Genomic DNA, 18916 nt, shown 5'->3' with positions numbered 1-18916 from the left:
TACCATAGACTTCCATTTAATCCACATGCTGGAGTTCCTCCCACGGCTCAGCGGTTAACGAATCTGACTAGCATCCATGAGGGCCCAGGTTCGATCCCTGCCCTTGCTCAGTGGGTTAAGGATCTGGCGTGGCCGTGAGCTGTGGTGTGGGTGACAGCCTCTGCGCGGATCCTGCATTACTGTGGCTGTGGCATAGGCCAACAGCTGTAGCTCCCGTTCAACCCCTAGCCTGGAACCTCCGCATGCCACAGATGCGGCCCTAAAAAGCAAAGAGAAAAAAGAAAAAATCCTCACGCTAATCCTGTGAGACAGGTATTAGGGTCACCCTCCTTCACAGAGGAAATAAAGGCTCAGAGTAAGGACCAGACCCCCGGCAGATGTTCGTGTTTGGAACCCCTCTGTTCCCTAGCGGGGGCCAAAACGCCTCACCCCTACAGCAAAGGGAGGGGACCTCACATGCTGTTTGAGGTCCAGGGGACAGTCTCTAGTCATTTGCTCTGTCCCCTCCTGTGAACCCCGACGGAGCCATACCTGGACTGGCTTTGGGGTCACCTCTCTCCTCGGCTTCTCCTCAGCGCCCACCCCTGTACCTCACCATAACCCGGAAACCAAAGCATTTGGCCCCGGGGCCGAGGCCAGCCGGCCGGAGACGGAAGATGACACAGACCTCTGCCAATGGATGGAGTCGCCAGGAGGGCGGGGCCTAAGATGCTCGGGTTTTTCGGCTCCACTTCGGCTCTGGACGGCACCTGCGTCTTTTACAAGGGGATTGCTGTTGCACAAGTCGTTACACGCCCTAAGCCTCAGTTTCCTCATCTGCGAGATGGAAGAATAGTCACCGTAACAGCTCCTCTCCAGTAGTGTCACTCTGTCAAGTAAAAGAGGGTGTTTGGTGCCTGGCGCATAGTAAGTATTATAGATACATGATATATAATATTTTAATAATCGTATTATCTTACCTGTTTCTTTGAGGTGCTCTTGACTGGCTCTCTGGAAACCTGCCCTGTTCCTATGGCACAGGACAGCCACCCTGACAGGCCCTGTTGTTAAAAAGGGCTAAGTTTTGCCAGGTGGAGCCCAGGATTTAGAAGCCTGAAGCCCCCGCGGAACAACCCTTCTTGGTTCTGTCACTCCGCCGTTTTGGTCCCCTCCCCACCACAGGACACCTGCCTTCCGTGTCTGGCTCCTCAGGCCGGCTTCCTTTTCAGGTGTCATTGTCTGCGCGTGCATTATGCGCCTCTCCTTAAACGCGAAGATTCCAGTCCGCTCTAGGGACCAGGTCTTAACAGATGAAATGGCCTCTGCCTGGGCTTCGAGGTTGCTGTCACTCCTCCCACCTCTGCTGAGGGATGTCCCATCCTGGATCTCCAAGTTCGCAAATGGGAAACCAAGGTGGGAAACATCACTTAAAATTTTTTTTTCCAAAATCCAACCTAACTCCGAGCTCTCAGTTACCATTCTCAACAAACGTCCAACCTCTGGGTTTTTTTGTGGTTTCATCCTGGGGAGAGGAAGGGGAGGCTTCCAGGAGGGGACGTGGTCTGCGGTGTATCCTGATCACCTGCTCTGCGTGCCAGCTGCCCTCAGGTGCCGCAGCTCTGGATGTGGAGGTCCTCTCCAGTGCTCCCAGGCTTCAGAGTCCAGCCTCCACAGGTAACCCCCAGTCAGGACCCCCACCCAAGGTCCTGCCCTCTGGAAGGTACTGAGCTGGGCATGGTTGGAGTCACCGTGGAATCTATAGCCCCTGTGTCTCTTCTTAGCTTCGGGGATGCACCGGTCCAGGTTGGACATCTCTCCCCTCTTTCTTCCAAAGGGCAAAATCCCTTCTTTCTGCCACTGGGAGATCCTAGATGTTTCATACCAATATCCTGCTTGAGGGAGCCCCGTCTCTTCCCTCTTCTGCCCCTTTGGGCTCCAGGAGCAGTCCCAAAGGGGAAAAGGCAGAAAAGGGAGGGAGGATTTGTTTTTTATTTATTTTTTTCAGCTGCACCTATGGCACATAGAAGTTCTGGGGGTAGGGATTGAATCTGGTACAGCTGTGGTGTTCCTTAACCCACTGCACTGGGCCGGGGATTGAACCATGCCTCAGCAGTGACCCAAGCAGCTGCAGAGACAATGCCAGATCCTTAACCCACTGCACCACAGCGGGAACTCCAGGGGTATTTATTTTACCTGGGGGTTAAGAGATGACATCAATTAATTTCTCGGTAATTCACCCTGTCGTGGATTTATAAGACCTAGACAGAACTTTGGAGAGTTTTCGTCCCAACCCTCTCAGTTTGCTGAGGGGGTCAAGTGAAAAATATGAACACAAGACAGTGGGGACACTCAGTGACTGAAGCAGGACCAGCACCCAGGTTTTTGAGTGCCAATCCCAGGGAGCCTGCATTGGGAGCTATTAGGCTACCAGGTGAAGGGGTAGAAGGCAACACCCTGTCTTCAAATATATGACTGTCACATGGAAAGAACAGGGCAACAGACATGAACCAACGATGGAATGTTGCAACCCAACATGGTGCTGAAAGCTCATTGAGGGTTTAGACCAAATACTTGAGGAATTCAGGGAAAAAAAAAAAAAAAAGAATACTGTTGACTACTCTTAGCCAAATACAACTTAATGGAGGGGTAGGAACTAGACCACGGTCTTGAAGAAAGTGTCAAGCTAGGGTAGTGGTGCGAGGACTTGAGCTGAAGGGGTGTGTTTTCACAAGTCCTGCAATTTTCTTTTAAAAGGAAGCAAAGGAAATTAAACACCAAAGAAAACTCTCAGAAGTATAAGAAGGATCAGCAGAGTACAGTTCTGAAAACTAGTCCAGAGGGAAAACTAGTCAGGAAGGAGGGCCAGCACATTGGTTGTTGTTTTAATTATTTGTTCGAAACCTTGCTGAGAGTCAGTGGATACACAGGAACTTTGAATCTCCTGGGATGACGTGTCATTTGGAGGGATGGTTTATGTGTGCGTTATATGAAACAAAGGTGTGAAATTTTTAGTCAGATTTACAATATTTCCTGTTCTCCACCTTCCAGGAATATAGTATGATTGCATTTCCTGGCTCCTTTGTTTGGCTGGGACCACATGACTAGGTGACCTATGAATTTGAGTCGAGAGGTGCCGCTTTCCAGCCAAAGCATTTAATTACCTCTGTGCAGCCCTCCAGGGCTCACTGCCCCCTCTGCCATGACATCCAGCAATGTTCCAGAGAGTGACCACTCAGTGTTTGGGTCCCAGAGGGAGGAAGATACAGAGCTCCAGCTGACCCTCAGTGGACATGTGATGTAAGCATGAAATGAATCTTTGTTGTTTTAAGCCATTGAAATTTGGGAAGGTGTCTGTTAGTGCAGCATAACCTAGCCTATCCTGACTAATGCACATAGCAAAGAGACTGACCATGATAAGGAGAATGGAAAGATCATGGGAGTTTTAAAGAAGGATGAGTTATCACATCAAAGAGAATTATTTGGGTGGAGTGATGGGAACAGGAGCCAAATTTGGAGGCTCAGGAGAAAAGAGGTGGTGATTTGTCAGTGTCACATCCTCGGTCAGCATATTTGTCCTTGAGACAGGCAACAGGGATGTTCACTCAAGAGGTAATCCTGGCGCCCCCGGTTTATTTATGTCTTTGGCTTTTTCTGCCTCCTTCCTTGAACTCCTATAATGTTACTAAACATATACATAGGTCTTAGTGCAGTGTTTCTAACAGTTCATAGGAAAGCTTCTATAGATATCCAACACCCAAAGAGAAAAAAATGAATATCTATTACAATTAGCAGTTATTAAGGCTTAAAACCTGAGGTCTAATCACCTCACTCTATCAGCCCCTTTTTCTTTGGAAGCTTTCCAGTCAGTGCCAGTCCTCAGAACTGAGTTTTTATCCTCTGACAACCCAGGCCCATTCACCGAAACATTAAAAAGACTGGGAGAAAAATCTACTTTCTGCTTTTTTTTTTTTCCACCCTTTTCTCCAACAGCTCTGAGATGCTTGCATTTCTCTGATGTCCCAATAGAAGGAAATGGTAATGACTTTGAAGGAGATGCGATGTTGCTATTTGAAAATGAGGAAACGTCGCACTGAAATCCTGCCAACTCAGCCATTTTTAAGAGGCTAATAAAGTACAGGGTAGTAGGCCTTTGGGCACTTAAAGAGCTCTGATTCGCTCATCTCTGCCATAACAGACATTAAAGTATTTTCACAGGGCTTAGGGAAATCCTTAAGTGTTTGGTGCAGGATTATGAACTGTTACAATTTTCCTAGATTTTCATTCCTGTGTCTCTTGGATACAGTTATGCGTGCTGCAGGTGGTCCTCCAGCAGGTCTCTCAGATGCTTACACACCGTCCCAAACTCTACTCAGAGTTTGGAAGACAAGAAAGAGCATCTAAGTAATTCACTCCATCTTCCACCCTCCGTCTGGGGCTGATCGTCTTCGTCCCCTCTGGCTGCCAGAACAAAATACCAGAGACTGAGTAGGTTCTAAGCTACAGACATTTATCTTGCACAGTTCTGGAGGCTGAGAAGTCCGTGATCAAGGCACCAAAAGATCTGATGTCTAGGGAGGGTCTGCTTTCAGATTCATGGCTGGCACCTTCTTGCTGTGCCCTCACACGGTGAAAGGAGTCAGGGAGCTCTGTAGGGTCTCTTTTACAAGGGCACTGATCCTTTTATGAGGGCTCCACCCCCATGACCTAAGCACCTCCCAAAGATCCCACCTCCTAATACCATCACTTAAAGATTAAGATTTTAATATATAAATTTGGAGGGAACACACACACTTAGGCCGTGGCATGGGTCTAAGCCACTTTGAGATTCCTTTTTGTAGGATTCCTTCGGTAAAGATCAGTAGCCTTCCAGTGTGGGAAGTGAGTAGGAGGAATATACCTCCTCTGCACAGCTTTGCTGGCGGATAGGTTGCTGCACAGTAAGTGGGCCACGGACAACGTTTAGCAAGTCACCTTTCAACATGCTCCATAGGTTCAGCCAAGTCCCCACTCTCTGTCCCTCCTCCCTGCCACCATGGTTCCTGGCATGTTCATTCCAAGGCAAACACAAATGTTTTGACAGCTGGATCAGCCTCATCTTCTAGGCAGATCTGGAGACAGAATTCTCCATAATGAAACAGGATCAAGGACCCCAAGTGCTATCCTGTAGCTGTCAAGTTCTAGGTTCTCTTATTTTTGAATTCACTCATGAGATGGTTGTAAAGCCTATATCGTCTTATCAGCTAAAGCTTATGTCTTGAACACATCTCACCCCCCATTTCTTTATTTCTTTTTTCCTTTTTAGGGCTGTATTCAGGGCATATGGAAGTTCCCAGGTTAGAGGTCAAATGGGAGCTACAACTGCCGGCCTACGCCACAGCCAGAGCAATGCAGGATCTGAGCTGTGTCTGAGACCTACACCACAACTCACAGCAACACCGGATCCCCAACCCACTGAGTGAGGCCAGGGATCGAACCTGCATCTTTAGGATTCGTTTCCACTGTGCCATGAAGGGAAGTCCCTCACCACTCATTTCTAACCCTTCTCGTGGTAATTAAACAATGCTCTGATACTGGTCAGATTTAGAGGCCATGATTTTACAAGTTTCCCACAGCCGCCTATGGAGAACAGCTTCTGGAAGGATGCCTCTGAGGCTGGTCTTTGGGGACAGCATTTTGCAAGGAGCTACCTGCCTGGGCTCTCCTGCCCCTTGTTAATATCTGGCCCTTCAGATGCTGTGTTAGTCCCAGTTTCTAAAACCCCCGCAATAGGACATGTAGTAACTGTCAGTTTTCCTAGCTGTGGACATGGCTTTGCACTGAGCAGTCCCTGAGACCTTGAGACCCACAGCTCAAATTTGCAAGGCAGGACGCAGGCTGCAGTCCCAACCTATGTCAGAGCTTAAGGACACTGACTTGGTCCACTGGAAACAAGGCTGAGCTCAGCCCCAGTTATACGGTGCTTCTCTGACCCGCTAAGCCCTCACTCTAACTACCCATTCAGGAAGCCTGACCCAGAGACCCCACGAGCTAGTACAGAGAGCGCGCCCCACAACCTAACCCCTACTGCTGGGGCAAACTGACTCCCTGTTCAAGGGTGCAGAGCTTTGTACACTTGTCACACCAAGATTTAGAGTCCATCTAGCTTTTCTTGTTAATATCCAGGGCCATGCCACCGTCCCATAGCTTATTAATAATGTAAAGCTGCAGCCCCTGACTTAGTTAAGCTAGAAGCGTCCCTCATTTGCATGATTAGCTCTTACCTTACTGATGAGAAATTTCATCCTGCCCCTAAACCCACCCTTTCTGAATGAATGGCTCTTTTAAAGGGAACCAAGTTCTCCAAAATGTGTCTTACATCCAAATCAGAAGGAACCAACACCAAAAATAAAATCTCATAACTTTCTTTGTAGAATAAGAAGAGAGGGGCTTAAAAAGGTTTTTAAGGAGTTCCTGTTGTGGCACAGTAGTTAATGAATCTGACTAGGAACCATGAGCTTGCAGGTTCGATCCCTGGCCTTGCTCAGTGGGTTAAGGATCCGGCATTGCTGTGAGCTGTGGTGTAGGTTGCAGATGTGGCTCAGATCCCACGTTGCTGTGGCTCTGGTGTAGGCCAGTGGCTATAGGGAGGATTAGACCCCTAGCCTAGGAATCTCCACATGCCACAGGAGTGGCCCTAGAAAAGGCAAAAAAAAAAAAAGTTTTTAAAAGTTCAGCATCATACTTACTGAAGGAATTAAAAGTAGCTGGAGCTATTGGGGTGGGGGAGGGGAGACATAGGGACATACAGTTGGAGAAGGACTTAGGGACTCATTGGAGATATTAATGAGTTTTTGGTATTTACCTTTAGAAGTGTGGGGTAACCACTAAAGGGTTCTAAACAATAGAGTGGGATCAGGTTTTGACTTAAAAAGCACTACCCTGGGAAGAAGATAAATAGTGAATTGGAAGATGGATGACAAGGAGACTAGTAATAATCCAGGAGGAACATGGTGGTGGATTGAATTAGGGTGACGGCAGTGCAGGTGGAGAGAGTGGATAGACGTAGAAGATACTGAAAAACGTGATTGCTCATTCAGGTTTCTACTTGAATTTCATCTCCCAGGTGAGTCTTCCCTTGACCACCTATTAAGCACAGCAGCCCCTCCCCATACCTTATCACCCTTCTCTGCTTAATTTTCTCCATGGCAGTTATAACCATCAGACATCTTAGATAATATCGTTGTTAATTTGTTTATTTTTTGTTTTCCCCCAAGTAAAATACACACTCTCAGAGGGCAGAGCCTTTTGCATCTTTTGTTCTCTGTATCTCTATCACCTAGAACAGTTTCTGGCACATAGGAGATCATCAGGAAATATTTTTAGAATGTACGAATAGGTAAAGAATGCGTAGAAGTGGCAGGATGTGATCATGGGTTGGCTCAAAGGGGGTGAGTAAGCACAAAGTGCTAAGGGTGCAAAGGAAGGTTCCCAGGTTTCCAGCTGGGTTAACTGAACCGATGGTGAGAGGATGAGCCAGGCAGTGTGATGGGAAACCCCATGTGTTGCGGGGGGAGAAGCAAGCTTGAGTGGATGATGAATGTGAGGCCCTTGTGGGACGTCTAGGACAGGAGTAGAGAGACAGGAGAGGGCTTTGCAGCCCTAGGAGACTTTGTACATTCAAAAATTTATTGTGTAATTCTTTGTTCCGGACACTAAGGTACAGTGGATACAAAGTGAACAAACTGAGGTTGTGCAAATGGATGACACTCCTGAGAAGATGAGAGTTGATAACAACCAGTGTTCACTCGAGGGGCATGGAGTAGGCACTCTCTTAGACTCTGGGAGGAACTAGAAATTGGTAGGATCTTTCCCGAATACGCTTGGGCAGGATGCATCAGAAAGCTTAGAAATTGACACATTCACAACTCAGCAATTTCCTATCTAGATATTCATTTGCTGGTCATAAGCACAAGGTCTGTCCACCAAGAGGACCCTCCTTCAGTGTGGCTAGCTTGCACACCACCCAGCCTCCTAGGAGCCCCATCCTGTGATGCACAGGGCAGTCCCCTTAGTCCTGCTACCCTAGGAGGGTCTAGGAAGACCCCATTTAGATGGAGCTGCAGAAAAGTCGGAGTCTAACTCTGGACCCTTGCTCATGTTTAAGACACTCACAGAAGGGCACTAGCTCCCAGTTCCAGTTATATATCTTCATGTAACAAACTAACCCAGCCTAATGGCTTAAAACTATTATTATATCTCATGGTTCTGTGGATCCAGAGATTGCTTAGGGAATTCTGTTCTGTGTGGTATCAGCTAGGGTCAGTTGGTGGTATTGAGTTGGCTGCTGGTCTGTCCACAGCATCCAAGATGGCTTCACTCCTATGCCTGATATTTTGGCTGCAATGGCCACATGATCTCTCCAGCAGGCCAGTTGGACTTACTACTTGATGATTCAGGGAACCAAAAGACCAAGGCCAGTCCTAAAACTAGCATATAATCACTTCGGCCGTATTCTAAAGGTCTGAAAGTAATAGGCCAGTAATAATTCCAACTCTCCATAGAGGAATAGCAAAGACTTTGCAACCATCTTTAATCTGTCACACTCCCTAGTTACGGACTGACAGGAAGTCAAGGTCTGGCAGGTACATTCCAGTTATACTTTGGCACCTCTACAGTGTGGGCCATTTCCTCCCAGTAAGTATATTGCAAAACAGAAATCTCTCAGCCTCTTTCCCCATAGAATATTAGGCTTATTATAGCAAACAAAAAAAGATTCCCTGTAGTATCAATCTAATATTTACATGTGACACAAACCAAGGCCACCTGCTTCCAGTGAACTGTCAACCTGGAACTGTCTCCTAGGAAGGCCCTTCACCATGAAAGGGATATAATCAGCTTAGTCTCAGCCATTCATTTCTGGAAACATGGCTCAGCCAAGGGTGTGGAGCTTCTGCTGATTAGTTCTCACGCTGAACACAATTTATAACGGGCCACTCTGAAGACAGCTACTTCTGGGCCAAATGTACAGATCTAAGTTACAATTCCAAAATACTCCCATGGAAGCCACAGTACTTCTTCATTTGTCCAATAGCAGACAGAGAGGCTTGTTTCTGGTCAGTATTATAGACCACATAAAATCTCTTACCAAGGTACCATGGACTACACAGAAAGTGCCATGAAGGCTAGCCAAGAGTAAGAATATGACTGGTAATTGGTAGGGCATCATCTAGGCAAGGAGAAGTGTTACCGGGCACACTGGGTAACCTCACTGGGAAAGCCTATTAGAGAGGTTCCAAGAGGCTCATGGATCTTTTTATCACAGGTTGACACCTGGGTTGCCCTTGGCTTATCTTTCTATCACGAGAGGCTCCAGCAGTCCTCCTGATTGTAGAGGCCTCCCTACCCTAAAAGGCAGGCAGGTGGTTTCAGAGGGCACAGGCTTTCCAAGTGGTCAAATAGAGGATAAGCTCCCCGTAAATAACATCTGGTTCAGCTGTAAGGAAAATGTTCATCAGTAAGGCCTCCCCACCTCTTTAAATCTACTGTTAAATCTTATAACTGCTAGGGGCAGCTATGAGCCAGGTTGGAAGTTAAGACTTTGGATTTTGGTTCTGAGTATAGATGTTGTGTGGAGGTTTTACAGTATGCCCACAAATTCTTTGGTACTCTTCCCTTCAAGAGGTGGACCTTGGAGGCTTCCAGAATGGTGGAGTCAGAACTACTGAAAATCTGTCCTTCCATAAAAGCAACAAGAACACTTGGAAAAGTTATCAAAGTCAACTTTTCTGAAATCTGGAAATTAACCAAAGAATTGCCACAACCCAAGGAGCACTTACTCAAGAAAAATTGCTGAATCTCGGTAGGAATAGCAACCTTCGTGATATTTTAACTTGCACTATTCCCATACCCCTAACCCCATTCTGAAATAGCTTGAAAACTGGCAGCTTCACAGTCTTAGTAGCTATGAGTATGAATAGCATTACAGCCACTGAAAGGGTAGACATGATTTGGGGCTCCTCAAAAAACTCCATACCCATAGGATTGTCACCATTCTACCTGTCTTGCAGCTCCATGGAAAAGCCTTATTAATAAGATATTTTTATTATTTGACCTGATTCACAGCTCACTGGGGGCAGGGATGGAAAGGAGATCTAATACTCAGGGCTTTTGTCGAAAACAGTGAATAGTAATTGTTTAACATTGTGGCTGACTAAAGAAGCATACCTTGGGGCAAACAAGAGCCTGGCCAGAAATTTAAAAGACCTTGAGAATGAGATGGTCATAGGGGGATTTGAAAAGCTTTACTATATCACTGGGCATCTGGAAGACTACACACATAAAGAGCTATGTATATGCATTTGAGGACCTACATAGGCAGGAAGTTGTGAACTGCAGGAGCATCGAAGTGTGTCTCAGTGCATGTGTGTGTATGCACACGTTCATGCACGGTCACACACGCACACACACACACACAACCCCTTTGGAATGGCTAATTTTTCATTCATTAGCTGACCATTAAGTTAACTGAGCAGAGACTTCAGTGGCCGCGCATGGGAATACGTATTTTATAGAATTTGTCCAGGAAAGTTACTAACAAACAACAATAACAACTAACCAGCAACAACAAACCCTGGTGGAGGGTGGTATCTGATTTCCAGAGTTGCTGCTTTATATTACTTTAAATGTCCAGTTTTCAACTAATTGGTATAGAGTTTCTTTTGAGGGTGGTGAAAATGTTCTGGAATTAGTGATGGTGGTTGCACAACCTTGTAAATATCGGAATACCTCATTTTATTGTGCTTTACTTTATTGCTTTTCACAGATATTGCATTTTTTACAAATTGAAGGTTTGTGGCAAGCCTGTAATGAGCAAATCTATTAGTGCCATTTTTTCAACAGCATTTGCTCACTTCTTGTCTCTGTGTCACCTTTTGGTAATTCTCAAATATTTCATGTTTTTACATTATTATTATATTATAGTGATCTGTGATGGTACTACTATGATTTGTTGAAGGCTCAGGTGATAGCATTTTTTTAGCAATAAAGTATTTTTTAAATAAGATACATAGATTATTTAGACATAATACTACTGCATACTTAATAGACTATAGTCTACTGTAAACATAACATGTACTGGAAAAAATCATGGGATTCACTTTCTTGTGATATTCACTTTATAGCGACGGTCTGGAACTGAACCTCTGACATCTCCCAGGTATACCTGTATAGTAAAATCAATTGAAATTGTCTACTTTAAAAGTGTGAATATTGTGGTATATGGCTCAATAAAATTTTTTTTAAGAAAAAAGTCCAACTTTCAAGAAAAAAATTATAAGAAGCCAGAGAAATAGGAAAGTATGGCCCATAAATAGGAAAAAAAGCAGTCAATAGAAATTGTCCCTAAGGAATCCTGGATGTTGGACTTAACTATATAAAGACTTTCAATCAGCTATGATAAATATGTTCAAAGAACTAAAGAAAACTTTGTATAAAGAATTAAAGGCGGAGTTCCCGTCGTGGTGCAGTGGAAACAAATCCAACTAGGAACCATAAGGTTGTGGGTTTGATCCCTGACCTCACTCAGTGGGTTAAGGATCCAGCGTTGCCATGAGCTCTGGTGTAGGTCACAGACGCAACTCGGATCTGGCATTGCTGTGGCTGTGGTGTAGGCTGGTGGCAACAGCTCCGATTAGACCCTTAGCCTGGGAACCTCCATATGCCAAGGATACGGCCCTAAAAAGACAAAATGACAAAAAAAAAAAAAAAAGTCAAGAATAAGAATAATGTCTCACCAAATAAAGAACATCAATAAAGAAAAAAAAATGGAGTTCCCGTCGTGACGCAGCGTTTAACAAGCCCGACTAGGAACCATGAGGTTGTAGGTTCAATCCCTGGCCTTGCTCAGTGGATTGAGGATCCAGAATTGCTGTGACCCTCCGTATTCCATGGGAAGCAGCCCTAGAAAAGGCAAAAAGACCAAAAAAAAAAAAATCAATAAAGAGAAAAAGATTTTTTTTCATGAGGCAGAGTTTAATTCCACTCCTCTTGAGTTGGGCTGCAGTAAGCAACTCAGTTCTACTGAGTAGAAAGACTATGACAGAAGCGATGGTATATGACCGTATTAGTTCCTGTGAACATTGAGGATTTGCCTTGCTTGCTCTGGGGGAAGCCAGCTGCCACTTCATGAGAACACTCAAATAGCCCTATGGGGAGATCCGCACGGCAAGGAACTGAGGCCTCCTGCCAACAACCAAGCGAGTGAGTCACCTGGGAAGCAAATCTTCCAGCCTCAGTCAAGCCTTATAGACATACCCACTGATATCATAATAACTTATGAGAGACCCTGAACTAGAACCATTGTGGTAATTTGCTCTTGGATTCCTGACCCTCAAAGACTGTGTATCTCACACAAACTGTTAAGTAGCTAAGTTTGGGGATAATCTTTTATCCCCAAATAGGGACTAATACACACTGAGAGGAAAGGCCTCTAAAGTAATCAAAAGAATTAAGATCACGCCTAGTAAGAAATGTTAGTAGGAAGCTAATTTTGTTTTAAAACAAAGAACTTTCTATTGTGAGAGTGGCCCACAATGGAGGAGGTTGCATTTTAAAGTAGTGAGCTGCTTGTCACTTGAAGATTTCAACCAAAGATAGATGGTCCCTTATCATAGCTGATGAACGTGGTTTCCTTCGCTAGTGGGTAGATGATTTTTGTGAATGACCTCTGCTTTCAACTTTACTTATAATTTGGCACCCATCACTACTGCTGCTGCATTTTTCCAGAAATAATTTGAAGGACTATGGAATTAAGACACATATATATAAATAAGCTGAGATTTAAAAAAAAAAAAAAAAAGCGGGGACCATAAACCACAGAGAAGAATTAGGAGAATTGTTGCCATCAAAATTAAGCCTGATAGAAGCTTCAAGAAGAAGACAATCCACCTCCCAACCACTGGAGATGTTGACTTGGAAGGACTAGAGTGGGACTGGCAATATTCTGCTTGGAGGAGCTGCTGACCCAGAATGTTCCTCCCAACTTTGTCATCTCCTCTATGCTTTTTTTAGGGGCTAAACATTACCCAATATAGGGTAAACTGAAGAAAATTCCCTGTTACAGAGAGAAAAATATTTGTCTGTAACATCTTAGGGTGAGTATGAGAAAGCTTAGCTCCCTCCTTGATGGAGAAAAGCAGATCTCACTGTCTATGGCTTCCAGGAACTGCCTGGAACTCTCCTAAAACAGGGCTATTTAGCCCTGCGAACACTGGCAGGCAGCCTCCTTGGTCCACCCCAGTGGAAGATGGAGGAAGTAGTTTTGGCTCATAGACTCTCCTTGCTGAAATAAGCTTCTGGGTGACCCCAGAGAAGAGTCAACTGACCAATCCTAAGGCACCCTACACTTTGACCAGGGATCACCTGCCACAACATGATAGGGGATGGAATTATCCAAGTTTCTAGCAGATCCCTCTTATCCCTAAGCCTCTCCACCTGGTTATTTCTATGCCCCCAAAGAAGAAACTAAGGATGTCATATCTCTGATCCCGAGTCTGACTTGGGCATAGAAATTGTTCATGGTTGTATGGGTTGCCCCATGTTGGTCATAAAAGTTTCTGGGAGAAATCTGACTTGGAGTTGTCCTACCTTCTGATGAAAACTCAGAGGATCAGTGATATAAACAGTCCTAACAACTACTGGTTCCCAGATTCCAGTGCTGCAGGCTTTGGGTAGTGAAGGCAAATGCATGGAACCCAGCAAATTCACATCCCCAACACGATCATGAAAGGAGGATGCACACTTATTAATCAAAGTCAAGGCTGAGACGGGAGTAGAGAAATGGCACCTGATGTTCTTTTCAACCAACGTCCCTGCTTAATTCCAAACAGATTCTGCAGGCTGGCTTCGGCAGTGGAAAGGGGATCAGTCTTGGGCTGGAATGAAAGCCTGCTGCGATGTTAATGAAGAAGCGCCAGTGGGTTTGCTGGAAGGTAATTTCGATCTACATAATTATGACTTAATCCCTCACCCCATGACATCAAAAAAGGTCCCTACCCAAGTGGAAGCTGCATGATTTCATGCCACAAAGAGTCCAGCCGTGCGACGCCTGTGCCCTTTGGTGTGTAGTGCTCACATGGGTCATGATAGCTTTATTAAATGGTGTGACCCGACCCAGTTCTTGCCCACAGGGTGCTATCTCCTGATCAAAACCACAAAGTGTGGCTGGGCAGGCTCTGGAGAGCAATCAAGATCTGCATCTTAAAGAGCAGATTAACTGCTCAGGTTGGGAGAGCTGCCGGTGGGCGCGGGTGGATGAGCAGGCAGGCTCAGCCCAGAGCAGTCTCAGTTTGTTGAGGGAGCAGCGGGAAGTGAAGGAGTCCTCAGAAGTGTCTTCAGAGCGCCAGCATTCCCTCATCACACGCAGCAGGTTCCCAAGCCAAGGAGAACTGTCTTTGAAGCATGGATGCCTCCTCTCCATCTTCCGGGCACAAGGGAATTAGACACCCTGCCAGCAGAGTCCACACTCCCTTCAAAAATGAGCTTGGAGTCCATTCAAGTACCTGAACCAGATACAAAGCCAGCGCTTGTGACATAAAGCACAGAAGAGTAACAGGAGTTACTTAAGCCAGAGGCTGTCGAGGAGGAGTGGAGAGTTCGTCAAGCTGGGAGGTGGGAGGTGGAGAACACGTCCGAGGTGTTTCCATAAGGAGATGACATTTGAGCTGGGCTATAAGGATAGAGTTATGGGTTGAATTGTATCACCTCAAAATTGATATGATAAAGCCCTTACCCCCCCGTTACTGCAGAATGTGACTTTATTTGGAAAAGGGTGGCTGCAGATGTAAGAGGTGAAGATGAGGTCATACTGGGGTCAAGAGAGCCCCTAATCCAATGTGAGCACCAATCCAATTAAAAGGAGGGAAATCTGGACACACACACACACACACACACACACACACACACACAAATGCCACATGGAGATTGGAATTTTGCTGCCACAAGCCAAGGAACTTCACTAGAAGTTAGAAACCTGGAACAAATCCTTGTCTAGTACCTTTGGAGGTAACATGGCTCTGCTGACGCCTTGACCTTGCACTCACCTCCAGAACAGTGACACAATAAATTTCTATTGTTCTAAGCCATCCAGCTTGTGCTGTTTAGTTATGGCAGCCTAATGTATATTAGTGTCCCTAGCAAACTAATACTAATTTGTAGGACTATATCTTTAGACCTGAAAGAAGAGAATCTCCGGCAAAGAGAAAAGCAAAGACTTATCAAGAGTGTGCTTGCATCTCGGAAACATCCATCCTACACCTCAGTCTGACTGGAGCCAAGAGTCTGAAGAGGACCCAGGAGGAGGTATGCTGGGCTCAGGCCTAGAGAGTTTTGAGTGCCAGGACATTTTTCATCTGGGGGAGTTTGCTTCTCAGCTGGTTTGTGTTGTGTTTATGTATTGACATCTACTTGGGCATGAAGAGATTTGAAGTATCTTCCTCTAATCTTCAGGTCTTGGGGAACCAGATTGGGTGCTGGGAAGGGACTTGATTAAAGCTTGAGCCAGAAAATGAACCTGGACCCACCTCCTTAGGGAAACGAGAGGCAATTGGCAGCCTCGGTAAGAAGCTGTGAAAATCATCTGGAAAAAAAGGAGCAAAGAAGGACAGAAACAGGCAAATGGCAGCAGAACTGAGAAGAGGGATGAAGAAAAGAGATGGATGTGTCTGTATTGCCCTGGCACATGTTCATGGAGGGAGAGGGAGGAATTGACCAGAACATTGTTAATATTTTGAGCCTGGTGACTGAGAGGACGACAGTGCCATTAACAGGCTCAGTAAGGAATTCTTTCCCATATGAGGGCAGAAGAGGGATTCCTTGGTACACGCTGTCTTTGGGATGTCTCTGGGGGCCCCCAAGCAAAGGCGTGCAGTGGGCTATTGAACTTGGAAGAAAATATGACATTCTCCACCCAGACAAGAAAATTGAAACTTTGAACCCAGCTGAAAAGTAACATATAAGAAGTGAAATGAAATGGGGGAAAAACATTAATCCATTTAAAGTTTGCTTTAATCTATTGAAATATGAGTTATCTTTCATTAAAGTACTATTAACAAAGAAAAGATTTAATCTGTGGCTTGAACTTTGCATTTAGCAAAGTCATCCCTCTCTTTGGAAGGATGAAGTGATGAATAACTGTCGAGGAATGTCTCTCCCAGCTGGAAAAGCAAAAGCATGAACTCAAGACTGATGCCCTGCAGCCTCCAAGGGTGACCTCCCTGCCTTGCTTCCCAGACCATAGCAAGAAGTCGAGGTAGAGCTATCAAGGGAGTAAGAAAGCAAAATCCGATGCAGCAGCTCGGCTCGGATTTCTTGGGCAAGTTAATTAGTTGGTGAACACTGAGCTCTCACATGGAGGAAGCTCTGGTCATCAATGTAATCTTAACTGACGCATTAGGAGAAAGAGGCACAAGAAGGAGCATCTGGGAAGAAGACCTTGGATGCTTTTAGCACCAGAATGAGAAGTACTTTCTTTAAGGCAGAGTAAGAAAAGCCTTGGTGAAGTCTGACAGTGAAGGGTAGTAGAAGAATAGACTTAAATCATACCTGACCATACTCCACTTCTTTGCTTAAGTGTTCAGGACACCAAGTAAAAGTGAACAAAGCTCATACCAGCTCATCGCCAAAACCTATTAAGCCAAAAAAAAAAAGTGGGTAAGAGCTCCAACAGCACTCAAACTCCTTGCCTCATCAATAAAAATGTAAAATGAGTGTATTGTTTTGGGGGCAAATTATGCTCAGAGACTGAGATTTGCCAATGAGTTCACTGCAGGGATTAGAATAACTCCAGAAGCCAATAGCACACAGGCTGTTGTCTCTTAATAAGCTAATAAAGAAATAATATACTCCAACCCAAGGATAGATGAATCACATTATAGTTCCAGGCAAGGGGAGACAAAAGGAATAAAGTCCAAATTTCGTTTGAGCTGTACCTTTAGACAAGTTGGTACTGGAAGGGATGCTTTCACCAACCAAGAGCTGATGTCCAGTCGCCACTGCAAAACCAACGCCCCTTGTGGCTCCAGTATGTTGCTAGGGAATATGGTGCCCTGGTGCCATGGGTAAGGTGATCTCCAGGAGCAGCTGCATGACTTTTGCCACTGCCACTAAAAGAGTCACCTTTACCACGGCCCCAAGGGTATCTGGAGAACTATTTAGGTCAGCAAAGAATTGCCTTGCCCAGAACAAAACTCTGGGATGGTCCTCACAAACTCTGGGAATTAAAGCCTAAATGTCCCCTCACCATATTTGCTTCTTCATATGTTTTGATCAATAAGCTCCCAGCAGGGCCCCTGGGTAGCTGAGCTCTGAGTGCTTATCAGTGACAGTAGATGAGATGTTGACATCCTGACACAGCTTCCTTCATTCTTATATCAAAGCAACTTCTAAAACCAACTTTTTTTGGGCCTTTGTCATAAACAAGTGGATTTGAAATCATATCAAACCAACACACACCAGCAAACCACAAGCAATTCATTTTTAGTAGCCAGATTTGAAAAGGTGAAAAGAGGGCTTTCCCTTGTGGTGCAGCAGGTTAAGGATCCGGCATTGTCACTGCAGGCTCAGGTTGCTGCTGTGGTGTGGGTTCAGCCCCTGGCCCAGGAATTTCCACATGCCATGGACACGGCCAAAAAAAAAAATAATAACAATACTACAATAAAAGGCAACAGGAGAAATGAATGTTGACAACATTTAGTATTTTAATAAAATATCTTATTTAACCCAGTATGTCCAAAATATTACCATTTCAACGTATAGTTAATGTATTTTTTTTAATTTTTGAGGTGTTTTATGGAGCTTACCTGAGGGCAGGGACTTCCTTCAGGCTTGAATCTTGCACTATACTTATCACAGTGCTTTGCACATAAGTCCTCCATAAGCATTTGTTGAAATGAGTTACAGGGATAAAAATCCGGGGTGCCCTATGAGCATAAATTTGCACTGTGAAAAGGTTAAGAGTAGAAAGAACACAGAGAATACTGAGAAATTCATTTGAATTTCAGAGAGAGAGACATGGGAGGAGGATGCTGAGAATTGGGAGAAGAGCTGCACATGGGGGGCAGTCGGCAGACCCTTGAAGAGCCCCAGAGAAATCAGAGACCCGGCATTATCTCATTATCACATTAAAGAGCTTGAGCTTGGGTTGACTGCCCTTTGTTGACAGGATACCTGTTTGATCTTATAAAACAACGTGGTGAGAGAAGTTTCCTATGGCTTCTGTGAAATTGCTCTGCATCTCACAGAAAAGCTCTCTCAATCCCCAAACTGGAACGAATGTGAAGTGATTAACTGCCCCAGATTCTACTAAAAGGAAAAAAATCTCAAAATGGCTCAAGTAACTGGTTAAACTATTGGAAACATTTAAGAGTGAGTACCATCATCAAGGGAAATAATGAAAGACACAAGATGGTCCTTGGCCTGAGCAGAATGTGGCCTATTTCTGCTCCCTCTGAACCCATCCTGTCACTATAAACTTTGGTGATTTTATGTTAACACAGTTCAAAAAGCCCTGTGTGGGAGAGTCACCAATCCATATAAGAAGACACCATCTCTGCCTCTGAACCATTTTTTTAAAGGAAACCCAGAAGCCCTTTCAGTAGAGACATATCATTGGCCAGACAAGTGCCATGTGATCCTTCTAAACCAATCACCAGCAAGGCACTGAACACTCTGGTTGAAATGAATCAAGGCCCTCAGCAGGGGCTGCAATGGGACTAGCCTCCCGGAAGCAGCACTTGGCTGATAGAAAGAAGGGTTTCTGGAGGGACTGAAGTTCTGTTAGGAAGGTGTGGAGTGGAGGTCAGAGGTAACAGATGCTAGGTCTGTAAACAACAGCAAATGCTCCAGCCTGAGTATCAGTTTTTAATTTGACTTGTTAAACTGATGAAACCTCAGCTTTTTTCCT

This window comes from Phacochoerus africanus, chromosome 16 (genome assembly GCF_016906955.1).
Source record: "Phacochoerus africanus isolate WHEZ1 chromosome 16, ROS_Pafr_v1, whole genome shotgun sequence".
NCBI classification, from domain to species: domain Eukaryota; kingdom Metazoa; phylum Chordata; class Mammalia; order Artiodactyla; family Suidae; genus Phacochoerus; species Phacochoerus africanus.
The sequence above is the reverse complement of the archived record's forward strand: the minus strand, read 5'-3'. Positions refer to the sequence as shown.